We start from the raw sequence: 13,833 nt of genomic DNA on the forward strand, positions 1-13,833 counted from the left end.
CACGTCCTGGACTCATTGTAGCAAGCTTGTAGGCAATAAATCATACGCCCTTGTCACTGAAAAGTGCATGACTCAGATAAGTGCGCGCCCGTTATTTGTTACACCCCCGACTCTGCCTATCCAACCCTCTTCTTCCCTCTGTATGCGATCGTACCTGTGCATCCTACATACTATGTTATACACGTACACATACATAGATGCCGGAGCGCACACGTGTATGCATTACAGTTAGGGAACACGATATCGTTTCGAAAGCGCGATCAGAATACCCCGAGCCCGGTTATCTGGCCTGTCAATAGAGATAACGTTTGAAAGAGTTTCGAGAACCAATTCCTTTTTTCAACCCCTCGCCAACCTTCTCCCCGCCCCTTCTCTTCTACCAGACTCGACCTAGCCTTTCTTCTGCTTAACCCCTCTTTAATACACAGAAGAAAGCGGCTGCGGTATACTATACTCGACGTATCGAAAGCATTGTGGAAAATCTTGTTTGGAAATAAAGTCGTACAGGATAAACGTGTTGCCGCTTTGTGAACTCCTCCTTCGCCTCCTTCGCTCAATCTTTACCACGGCGGGTCATTCTTGAATATGCCGAGAAAATCGTGCGTATACTCTGGAACAAAGAGTTTTGCCGACTGTCTTCACCTAGTTACATCGATTCTCACAAGGGTAACACACCGATTTTAATGAAAGTTTGGTATGATATAGAACTCACAAATATATTTTTATAGTTATATTATAATATGGGGTGTCTCAAAATTCCTTCAACATCCGGAAATGGGAGGTTCCTGAGACCATCTGAAGCGACATTTTCCTCTGCAAAAATGGCGTCCGAGCCTTCGTTAATGAGTAGACTGCGGATTTTTATGCAAAATAAAAATTGTCCACATAGATTGCAAGAAATAGAAACTAAATTATGTTATCTCTTCCCTTAATGATTTTAAAAGAGGAGAAATCGTATATTGACATCTTCAATTTCTAATATTTTTTAACAATTTTGAATTTCGTCTATCCAATTTTGCTATAAATGCATAAAGATCCGCAGTCTATTAATGAGTAATTAATGAAAAACGCGGACCAATCAGAGCGCGACCTAGACGCGTGTTAGCACATGCGGCCAATTGACGCGCTGGGTCGACTGTGCCATCAGGCGTCTAGGTCGCGCTCTGATTGGTCTGTGTTTTTCGTTGATAACTCCTTAACAAAGCCGCGGACGCAATTTTTGCAAAGGAAAATGTCACATCTAATGATCTCAGGAACCTCCCATTTCCGGATGTCGAAGGAATTTTGCAACACCCTGCATAATATTAGCCGAGTGATCCAAGAATATTTCTCAAAGTGGTTTTCCCGAAACAAAGTTTTTTCAAACTGGGTGGTTCAATAATTCAGTGGCGCTTGATCCTTTTAGAATAATTTTTGGAGCTTGATAGTATGGAGGAGATTTCGGCCCATAATGAATACATTGAAACTTTGACATTAAAATCCGCCGTTCGGGGCTAATTGATGCAGAACAGAAAGGAAATTAAAGTTACAGGCGTTGCAGGTTGTTAAGCGCGCTGAAAGTCTTATTAGGTGAGCTTGTACTCTTCCAGCGAGTTTTACGAAATCATTAACAATTAGAATCATCTTCGTTTAAGACAAGAAGCTAGACTACATTGCGAGGCGTCTCGCGTTTCAATCATGCCATCGTCGTCCCCAACGCTCGAATCACAGCAATCCGGTTTAATCGTTTCTTCATTTGATGTTCGTGCGCTCTCAGCCGCGCATGATCCCACCCGCCAGGGTAGACTTATGTTAGTAACGGCGAGGGTAGTTTGTATCGACGACAGGGCGATACCAGAGATTCAGGGGGTGCTTCATCGGTAGACGATGCGCAGCACTTCATTCGACTTCGAGCAGCACGCAGCGGCCCCCATCCAGCCGGACCATCTCCGCTATTCAATACCCATTAATTTTAATGGATGCTGGCGGTTAGTTTAACACGTTTCATATTCCCGGGCACAATGGACGCCGGTTCCGGAACAATTTCGCGATGGGGAACGTTAAACACCTGAGATGCAGCCTCCGTACGATTGACGCAAATGACTCCGCGCCGCATTCTACACGCCGAGGGAACTTTACCTACCCGCGGAAGTGCTTTTTACAAGAGCTGCTGCACGGAGAAAGGGAGAACCTGCAAGTTTTACATCGTATTACGAATTTCAATTCGCGCGACCCTGCCCTCCCCCACATCTTCACCCTCGTCCTTCTACCTCTGGCCAAACGTCGCGATGAAGTCCGACGAAAGTTTTGTGGCGGCCCTGGCGCTGCCTTACGCCACTGTCGATTTTAGAGAGCTTTCCATTTTCTCTCCGTATTTCATTTTCATCCTTTCGTATTTCCGCTCCGCGCGAGTCTAGTCAGTCCTGCTACACATCTGGCGACCTGATCCATGCGGGCCTAACCGTTACTCTTTTATGTTTTCGCAGGTCTTTTTATGACACCCTTCTCCGCGATTGCGAGTTTTCCTCTCCGTATTCGGTTTTCTCTTACTCTTCTATCTTTGCTTTCCTACTTACACCTTTTTTCCGAGAGAGTTTTTGGGAAGGGGAGTTAGCGACGAGTCGCCGACGAGACAACTAGTCTCTCTTTAACACCGATCACTTCTGAACAAACTTGTGCTGAGTAAAGCTACTTACGGAGTCCGATCATTTATTTACTAATTCCTCCACTACTAGTTTCTACAAAGTTTTCATTGTTGGAAGCACGTCACGATTCAACACTAACTTCTTTTAATTCAACATTAAAAAACGTATAAAAGTTGCCAATTATTACTGTAAGTGACTGTACAGCATAATTAATTGTACAAATTAGTATGATTAACGATCACGTTAATAGCGATAGACGCGCAGACAGACATAAGTAGACTGCGGATTTTATGTATTTATTGTAAAAATGGGTAAGCACGATTTAAAGCAGTGGACATATTAAAAAGATTTAAGGTCATCAGCGTATTGGTTCCAGCTTAATCAGATAATTCAAAGTAGAAAGAAATTTTTATTTCGTTCCTGCGTCTTGCAATTAATCTAGACATTTTTTATTTTGCATAAAGATCCGCAGACGGACATAAGTATCATCTCGTCGCATCCAGCAAAGGGGGTAGCGTTCGCCCCACCCCCGGTCGCACATTATCGAACGATCTTCTCGGAAGTTTCGTAGGGGTTGGACAGGCTGTCGCCCGAACTGTCTCGTCCCGGAATATCGAAGAAAAATTCCGCGGAAAAGAAAAGTGATTACCCAGAGACGGCACTGGGTCAAGTATGACTCGAAGCGAGACGCGAGAACCAGTCGTTACGCTCAGGGTGAGGGTGCACCGGGGTGGATCTCCGGAATTAGTGATCTCCTCTGAGGCACCCTTCGGCGCCCTGTTCGCGTGTTCACCCCCGACAAGTCGATTAAACGTTTCGTCTCATTGAGAAGGAAATTCCTTTTCGCCACCTCGCTCCAGGCCACGCGAGATACGAAACGAAACGCAACGGCCGAGACTTTTTCCTTTCAATATTTCAACATTCATCCACTCCCGTCACGCTGGAAAACCCTTTGGTGTTGCGAGCACTGTGGCAATACAAGCGGAAAGCCAGCGAAACGCTCCGCAAACAGACGGGGTGATTCTTAAGGGTGCGTCGCACCCCGCGGGGACGGGCTCGGGGGTTAATCAAAGCACAAAAGGAGAAAAACCGCCGCCGAGAATATCGGCTACCCGCCGCGCGCCTCGTACACACAATGAAATGATTTTCTGTTTATTATTCTCATTACTGCCGTCCTCCGACATCTTTGTAGTATTATTAGACCGTGGAGCATTGCGCGAGACTCGTTTTCAGAGATTGTTCTGTGCAATCGAGAGTAAAGGCGTTTGCCTCGTAAGAAGCACCAGGATGCTCGAGTGTGACATGATCATTGCAATCTTTGCTGGCAATGTATTAGGCTGGAGGGAAAGTTCGAAAACATTTTAATCAATTTATTATACAAAAATATATGTTTAATATTATTCAACGATGTAATTTCCATTATCTGTAACAACCTGTTTCCATCTTTCAGATAACCTGTCAATTCCTGTTTCCCAATCATTCGCCAGCAACACGTGTTTTTGATTTACAAGCAAAATTACCTGCTTAAAATTTTCTGCATTCGTTATAGGATACAGGAGCCACTTAACAACGTTCTCCTTCTTCTGTAATATGCATTTTTTTACATTTTTGTCATAAATGCATCAAATCCGCGGTCTAATAATATCTCAGAATAATCATTAATCTTAATGCAGATATTTCGCATTTCCCATGTTCAGAGACCTAATCACGACGAATAGCGTCGTTCGGAATTCCCGTTCCGGTGGACCAATTACCCGAAACGTGCAAGCAAGTGTTCCATATCATACATGGACCGATAGAGGAATGAAGAATGAACTTTATCAATTTCGAGACGTTCAATCCGCGTGCATTATTCACGGATCCCATTTCACCGTGCATGCCGCGCAGTAACGGACCGCGCTCGTCGAGTTTATTTATAAACCGCCGTCTCTCTCCTCTCTCTCTCTCTCTCTCTCTCTCTATCCCGTTTGCAATTTTCATGAGCTCGCGAAATAAAGTCTGAAACGAAAGGCCGCGCCGACGTAATGAACATTCCTTCAAGACCGAAACAACGATGCGCCGTTTTTAAAAAACGAGAGGAGAGAGATCCGGAGAGAAGCAAAAAGAAGAACCAGTTCTGCGAGGAGAGGCGAGCTCGGTGCCTAATTGATAACGACGACAAGACGGTCGCTCTCGTTAAATATCGAACCGCAAATTAATTAGCCGTGTGATGTATGGGAAACTATTCGCGATGGCGAAACAACGGTTGATCGACCGTCCAGAAGTATGTGTACGTTGTGGAATACAAATTGCAATGAAATCTTTCCGGGGAAACAATGTGGATAATGAAACACTCCTGATGAACGTTGTTTCCTGGAATGAAGATACATATCTTAATTACTGGACTGTTGTTCTTTGTGCTTTTGTGGTATGTGGAATTTTCATCGAGTTTTGATTTGAATTTTTAATTGATTCCGAAAGAATTTCTTCAAAAGAACAAAAATTTAAGAATAGTGTGTTCAATCAATTCGGCCGTGTTCTCTCGGCTGAAAAATTAGTGCACCGTGTTCGGGTGCATCGAGGCTACTGCATCCCGGCACCTGCAGGCCTGTGCATCAGCCGACCGAGATCAGAGATCCTCTTTCATCGAGCATCGCGATCAGCCGGAAGGTTCTGCCGCGCCGATGCACGCGACTCGAACTTAACCCGGCTCTCTAATGAACCACGTTGCAACAATGAAATTTCATGGACAAGAGATCGAGAGGATGAGGAGGGAAAGGGAGCTGAGGGAGAGAGGAGAGGAGCCTTAGGTGGAGGCAAATCGATCTGTCGGCGCACGTAATACGCGGTTAAGTAGCGCGTTAAAACTCCGCGAACGTTCCGGGTATGCTTTCAGCATATTTGCATAGGACTCTACTTTGTGGCGGATGCACGCACACGCATCCGGCCGCTGCAGTGTCTACGACGCGAGGATGCATCGCGGACGTTTGCATGGTCACGTGAGGTGACAGCGAAATCGAGTCGCCGTCACACGAACTCGTAATCAGGAGAATGTTTGACTCTCGGTCAACAAATGTCGCGCCATCTTGACCCGCTCGCGCAGTGGGTCAAATCCTAGAAATTAATATTCTCCGTTCCAAGGTGAACTAACCATTGGGCAGCCATAGGTCATTCCAATATTAATAACTAGCATAATTCCCGTTGAAAAATCAACGACTGGCTTATTTCTGGAGGGACAGCAGTAGATAAAAGATTAAGGACGCTCTAAAAAAGACGACACAACTATTTTAATGTTTTACTATACAATTTGGACTTTTTTGGGAAGCTAGAGCAATTAGTTTACTACAGGATGAGAAAAGAAATTTTTCAAAAATTGCAATTGATCAGAATTGTTGAAAAAATACTAAATGTTGCATTGTCAACTTTTTAATGTGGGCCTATATTGAAAATTTAAAAAATACGTTTTATCGTCTTTTTTAGAGCGTCCTTAAATTTTTGTTCTATACTGTATGCCACTAATTTAATTTTAGCACTTCATCCTGAAGGATTTCCGGGATAAAAACATATTGGTGCATCCCTTTGAGCTAACGGCTACCTGTCTACCAAATTTCAAGTTTCTTTACCTTCTGTGTTTCGATATTTTTTTATATACATTATGTATTATTATATAGATAATCCTCTTTTATACATTTTTAATATACTTCTTTAACACAAATGTCATTACAAGACTGTAAAAAATTGCAAAGAATGTCATTTTCGACGGTCACTTCATTAAAATCAGAATAACTATATGTAACAATAACTGGAAGACTCTGTGTCGCAAAACAAGAATAAGATCGAAGTAAATGATACACTGCTGCGAGAAAGTTTGACGAAGCGTCAAAATGATCATAGTTCGAGGGTTAAGAAGTTCAGACACTCTCGCGAAGAAAATAGTGCCAGCTAGCCTCTCCAAGATGATCGATCGTCCACCGGGAGGATCGATGATGATTGCCGGACTCATTTGTCTTGGCACATCGCGCGATCTTCTCGAACACGTCCCGCATCGCGTGACGAGTTAGAATATTTAGAGACTTCTCGAGGAAATTAAGCTACGTATGGAGATTGCATTCTTTTGCTCCCTTCGCTAGCGCCGTTGGCGGCCGTTCTCGATTCTCCGCGGGAGAGAACAAGAGGGTGCGGTGAACAACGGTCTTTCAACTTGCTACAGTTGGTCGCAAAAGTTTACACACACCTGACGAACTCCGAACAGTTAGAACTGCGGAGCAAATGTTCTAAACTTGCTGCAGAAATGAATTCGATTGTTGCTGGAAATTGGACAGTGTCCGAAAAATAATCATGTTCCTACATTTGCTATCATGTGCATTTACATTGCGGATATTATTTCATAAAATGTGTAAGAATCTATTTCTTCTATAATTTTGGAGATTTAACAAGTGCGTGAAGAATCTCCGAAAATGTTCGAAATATTTTACATACAGATTTATTGTGACTGATATTTGTTCGTTTCGAGAGAGGTTCATAGCTCCCGCTGAGCAACGGCGTTACTAATTTTTTCACCGAAACGTCGCTAATTACAGGACTCGCCGAACTCTTCGCGTTACTCAAGTTTCATAGTCCTCGTTATTTACAGTTTTATCAGAAGTTCCGGGAATCCCTGGCCCGTTGGCACAATTATTCCTCCGGGGGGAGATTAAATATACAAATGTAATAGAAATTAACTATGCTCGGGATACTCCAAGTTCTCATCGTTCCTCCTTCATATTTCCATAATTGAGAGGAAAATGCAAACGCCACTGTTTTAGATCGGGAGCGAACGGGTAAGTATCCTGAAGAAGTTGAACATCTCATTTCAGACGGTCGATAAATTAAAGAACAACATCCGCCGTGCAATTATTCAGCTCGTTCTCAACACTTTAACGCATCTAACATTATTATCGAATACCATTTAAAAATTTATAATTCAGCCAACGATTTATTTATAACAATTATAATCTTGAACGACATTCTGAGGAATATGATTTAATCATTTCTGAATTTTCGAATAATTATTTGTTACAAATCATACAAAAGCGCCGCGATAATGTCTGCACATATAAACCAACGAACAAATGAATAATTTAAATCAATTAATAACAGAAGCTGATCAAAGGGGAAATAAAACGTCGCGCAGCGTAATTACAAATTATATGAAACAATTACGAACATAAATAATAAACGAGGAAGAAGGGAGCTCATTATTATTGCCTAACAAGCACAGAATAAAAGGTTGCTACAATTTTTACTAGCATAAAGAACAATTTCTTCGCGTTTATTCAAGGCAACAAACAGAAAAACATTTTTCATCGCAACGGATGAACAATATTCGCGAGTTTCGCCGTCATTTCGCGTCGAAACAAAGTTACCGCGAGTGTATAAAAGGGGCGGATGAGAATGTCCAAGCGTTCAATTTGCTATTCACCGTTCCACTCTGCGATTCAGTTACGTGCGGAGTTCACATATCGAGTTAAATTTATTAGCGATCCCATTCGTTTCGATTTAATACTTAATTCCAGCGTCGCGCTTAAACCGCGTTATAATCATCGAGAGTACCTAACCAGGGCGGTGTATTTTATTTTCCTTCTTTTTCCTTCTGTTTTGTCTTTTTTATCTGTTCATCTATAAGTGAAACAAACGATCCGGTTGCAGCTGAATCAAGCGCGGCTAAAACGACGCTTGTTACGATCGGGGACGAATTAACGCGCGTTAAAAGCGGTGCGTGACTTATCATACCGCGAAATGAAGTTATGCCGGTGAAATTGGCCGCGATATACTCTAATAAAAGCGAATCACGTTGTTCGTATAACTCGCGGTTACCGCGATGTCGCCTAAGTGGATCATTCCGAGCTATATCATTGGGAACGCGCCGGATAAAACTCGCATGGCCGATGTAACGTCGCCCGGTTTTACCCGCTTTAAAAAACTACAAAGTTAATTTAATCGGACGCGCACACGACCACACCACCCCCCACCCTCCGAAACGCGTGTATAGCTCTCGCTGATTTAATCGGCGATTACGCTACGCGGATATTTCGCGAACGCGATCCCGCGCGAGTCTAGCTTTTTATAAAACGCGGAAACCGTGGCCCCGAGTGTCACCACGATCCGACCACGCGTACTACGGCAGCATAAACCACCGCGAATCCCGAAATTATCTGCGCGAAAAAATTGTCTCAATATTTACGACCGCTAAACGACGGATTTAATGCCGGGCCAAATGGAATTAGGGGTGAAAACGAAATTTTATTTGAAAACCGTGCAGCATTCCACGATACTGACGTTTGGGCCCATAATTATGCTTTAATTCACAGCACATTATTTTAAACTAAATTAAGTCAATGTAATTTCTATGATATTGTCAAAAATGAACGGTTAGTGCTTGTTATTTCAACATTATACGAAATTAAACTAGTGTTAATATCCGTTAATATTCAATTTAGTTTCTGTGTCTTGCAATCGATGCAGAAAACTTTTATTTTGTGAATTTAATTTAATTTTTAAACTTATTTTAAATCGCCAAATCGTGTTATATCTTGACAGCTGACATTTCGGTCGGCATTTCTTGCCTTGTCTAACCTTTCAAGGTTACAGATGACAGCAATGTTTCAGATGCAAATAACAATGTTTAGTACAAATATCTAACAAACATTGATGTACCTAAGGACATTGAAAAAAGAAAACATTTTATCGGACCTAATAGAGTGGTTGCACTTATAAAAATGATTTCATACAAAATTTTTGGATGAACAAGCGCTGGAAAGAAGAAGACTGAAGAAAGGAGTAGTTTTAAACTACCTTGTGCTCGTCTTTAAGAAGTTTCCGAAATAATTTGCAAAATTCGCACACGCGGCGCTTTTCATTAGCTCCATCAGGTAGAAAGGGATTCGACAGGGAGGTACGTGCATCGTTTCCTAGATAGAAAAGCTCCTTGTTCGTTCCGTGGTGTATCCCGGGCTCTGTTTATTACTTTTCCCCAAAATTAAACGAAATATTTACCGTGAACGCTCTGCTTTCATGCAGGCAATAACCCGCCCGCCAAAAGAACGTCTCCGAGCCGTTCCAGTTGACGCAGTGGCGCCAAACACACCGTTACCCTATTTCTCGAGGCACGTAACTCCCGAGACCCTCTCTCGCCTCCAGTCGATTATAATTTCATTCTGCCGAATTTCCCGCGATTAATGTGGCTGCGCGGAACACCGTTCTCTCTAATTAAATCCCGCGTACAAGCCTGAGCACAGTTTCGAATCCGCCGTTCGATCGATCGCGGGCTCCTCTCGCGCCATCGCGAAGAAATCGAACGCTGTACTCGCGAGGTGTAGATTCCGACCGCGAGAATTCGCAAAATTCTGGATTAACATGTTTCATTTTGAAGTTTCCATATTCTAATTCCGACCTCGAACTTTCTGGTTTGGCTAAATGTTTCTTCAGCTTGATAAAAATCTTTCTATTATTGAAAATTTTATCCGTTTCTCATTTCATTTATTTTTCGATGTTTTTTATTCAAATTGATGAATTAATATTTACATCTTGGGCTTTTCGGTTATGTATTTCGCAAAATAAAATAAAAGCCCCAAGTTTCAGGCAAATTTACCTGCAAATAACAGGAAGGTATAACTTATCTCGGGAAAACTGTGTCAAAATGACACAAGGGACGGATTAGGGTTAAATAATAATTTTCTTGTTTCAAGAGACCCCTCGGTGACTCACGCCACGAAGAACACCTATAAAATTGTACATGCACATTTCGAATTTCCAAGATGAAACTGTGCATCCACTCAATATTTTTTCGACACCGGGCTTTATGGAAGGCTGTCCTAAAAAATGATTTCATTCCGAGGAGAATTGAAGCAGTGTTAAACTCTTAACGAACAACTATTTTTCCCTATACAATATTCCATTTCCAGAGCTTCAAATGGATTTTTAAATTTCTCTCAACGCAATTGTCAAGAGAAGATTGATGCCATTCGATACCTCGCGGTAAAAGCTCTCGCGCGTGCATGCAAAACGTATACGTTTGTGCGTTTTGCAAACATTTGACCATGGTCAAATCGCAGATTCCATTTTGAGTCAATTAGACCGTGTTGACAGATAACAACTAAAGTTCAATAAAATGTTTCTGCTTCGATCACGAAAAAACAAACATAGAGATTTATTTCTTCGATTAATAATTTTTACTTTGCACCAGTTCTTTTTTCTCACAAATGAATGAAATCTGCGGTGTACTATGAGCTCGATCGAAGGTACAGATCGTATTGAAACGCCCAATTTCCCAGGGATCCATCCAGTCTAAAGATGCCCTCATCCGAAAGATTCAGGAAATTCAGCCGAAATAAAAGAATTTCAAATATGCTCTGAAGAGAATCGAGGTCACTATCACAAACAAAGGAGGTCACATAAAATACAGGCTGCGGCAAATAAATCTCCCAGATCTGGATCCACCATTGTTAGTACTTTGGTAAGGCAGGGGAGGCTGTGGAAAGGATCTTTCGGTAGCATGAGCCTATGAATATATGTATACTGAAGATGAAGGTCATAGCTTCGATGATATAATGCATAGAAACGGCACAAAAAGAATTGCATTCAAGTTGGTTTTATTTTTTAACCCTTCAAATTCAGTAGAATATTTCACAAAGCCTCAGTTGTATGAAAAATCGTCGAATCGTTTGAATAAAATTGACGCGCAGGAATTTCGAACCTTTTCATTAATTTCATTCCATTTTATAAAGCCCAGAGATCGCAAATAAACTCGCCAAATGGACATGTGTGTACACTATTGAGTGTCAGTAAAGGAATGGCATCCCAAACATTGCTTCAGGATACCAGCTAGCTTTTATCAAAGGACAAAATCCCTTTGAACACGTTTTACACACGGTAGCATCGAACAATAACAGTGAACGAAGTTTAGAGAGCCTGAAATCTTTAAGTGGAAGAGCACCATTCGTTCACACAAGGATTCGACTAATGGGAGCATTGTTTCCAAGCATTATAGCGCGATCTCGAGATTAACAACCATGAAATAGTATCCACTGCGATTTACTACCGAGCTTTCAGCGGTCGTGCCAAAAATATCAACGCGAGCATTCGCACGTTCTATATTATACAACACTTCCTCGTTCCCACTATAAAATTGTTCGAATAATTTTCAATCGCACAGCAAGTTTCAACAGACACAATGAATTAAGACGACGAATAGATAGAAATCCAAAATTTGAGATCGTCTATCAGTTTATACCAGGAACACTGCTAATTTTGGGAAACCGAATAAATCTTTTGTCGCGTCCATCATATTTGAGTGACACAATTCTACGTCTGTTTCTAAAATGAATTTTCGTCGTAACATATTCATGTCAAACAAGTATTATTAGGGTTTACAGAATCGAAGAACGTTTACGAAGAAATCACCGTGTCAAATTTCATCTTTCTATCTCCCGTGTCGTTACCTTAAGTACGTTAATTTGATGGGACATTCTAGGCTGGTACAGTCACTCACAGTAATATTCGGACACTTCTAAAAAGTCGATAACATTTTTAATCCTTGGCACATTATTAGATGTGCTGGTATCTAATCAGTTACTAAACGTTCAAGTACTGTATGAGGTATTATAACAATTTTTCATATCCACCAAATTTGAAAAATCATAGAGACTGAAAATATTTACAGGTCGGAAGAAATACTTAATTATCGAGTTAAAATAAGCCCCGAATGCAAAGTTTAAGATTGGACAAAAGAATCGAAAAATAGTTTTCGAAAAATTGCGATTCGCGTTCCAAATAACCATAACAACCCCGACGAGTCATGAGCGAATTACAAAAGCAGCGTTCGAAGCCACGCGGATCTCGCGCACCGCGTCCGCACTCTTCCCTTTGAATCCGCACTCACCTCAATTCGATGCTCTGATTCCGCTTGTCATTGATGCTAACAATCACGTCCCTAGGTTGTATGGTGTTGTCCTCGTTGCACTTCGTGGTAGTCACTTTGCCGCACGGCTGTTCCGCGGTCTCTTAAAGAAGAGCGGCTGCTCACGCGGTTCCGCGCGCGGTCTCTCACCACACGTTGCACCGGGGCATCAAAGACATTAATCCAAAGGCTCTCGGACAACAAGTCGCGAACACCCCCTAAACTCTACAAACAAACGAACCACCTGGAACCGGTCACAACTCGACAAAAAAACCACAGTCAAAAATCTCCCGATCGAACCTGCACGACGACACTAAACCAACAACACTGAGTCTCTTATGTCTGGACACACGCGACAGTCACGAGGAAGTTCGGCCTTCCTACACCCGCACAATCGAGAACGAACCGCGTCCGAACACCAGAGACGACGATCGAAGAGTGGTTTCGAACTTCGATCGACGCACGATCGCGAGGCGAGACAGAAAAACCCGATCGACGATGTGACAGAATGGATTGTCACACGTGCGACGCTCGGCAAGATCAAGCAGGTGCTCAGCTGATCGAGGATCCAACGGCAGGATCACGCGAAACACGCACGACGGAAGCGAGCCAAAGGCGGGTAGCAGGCGCGCGTGTATTTACCCGCGCGGCGACGTAAACACTCCGCACGAAAGCTCTCGACTGGCTCGGCAGGGATGACCGAGAGAGCGGGTACAGTTCGGTGTCTCGCGCAAGCAGCTCGGTAACGTAACAGTGCGCAAGCTGTGCTTTTGTGCGGCAGATGCAGCGCCCGGTGGGATCGGCAACCTGACAGTCGCTCGCCTGGCAGTCCAGCCTCGTGACCGGATCTTGCCTAAAACGAACCCCTTCGCGACTTCGAATCCTTTGCGCTTCGATCGATCCGTGGATCCTCCCCTATGCCTTCAGCTGCGTACTCGCGCGACCCGCTCTCGCACCCTCGTCGAATCTACCCGCGCAACGCTCTCTCGCCCTCGTCCCTATCTGTCGTCAGACCGACTGACTCCAACTGACCGTTCGACCTGTGTGTACCTGCGCCGCGGCAGAGGCGGCCACGGTGGATCGCGAAAAGTAACTGGCGAGCCGACCGACCCCGATTGCCTCGAGTCTGCGCCCTAGCGACATTTCTCGTGTACCGGATATAAAATATAGACGCCAGCTACCGTGTACGTGTACCTACGCGTACCTCTTTCGCGTAGATGCTCGCCAAAGCTACGCCGTTCTGCTCCATTCTGCTCCATTCCCGCTCATCCTCGAGCCTCAACCTTCTTTTCC

The 13,833-nt window shown here is 43.2% G+C and overlaps 1 protein-coding gene across 11 annotated transcripts in view; it reads right to left on the reverse strand.

Moving 5' to 3' along the window:
- Positions 1–13,627, reverse strand: part of Ten-a (Teneurin-a transmembrane protein) — a 782,863-nt gene extending 769,236 nt beyond the window's left edge. For all 11 annotated transcript variants that reach the window (XM_076447158.1, XM_076447169.1, XM_076447168.1 and 8 more), the window contains exon 1: positions 12,523–13,627. The gene's annotated coding sequence lies outside the window, so the exon portion shown is untranslated. The remainder of the gene's footprint in view (positions 1–12,522) is intronic.
- Between the last annotated feature and the right edge of the window lie 206 nt (positions 13,628–13,833).

The sequence above is a fragment of the Lasioglossum baleicum genome, chromosome 2 (assembly GCF_051020765.1).
Source record: "Lasioglossum baleicum chromosome 2, iyLasBale1, whole genome shotgun sequence".
Lineage (NCBI taxonomy): Eukaryota > Metazoa > Arthropoda > Insecta > Hymenoptera > Halictidae > Lasioglossum > Lasioglossum baleicum.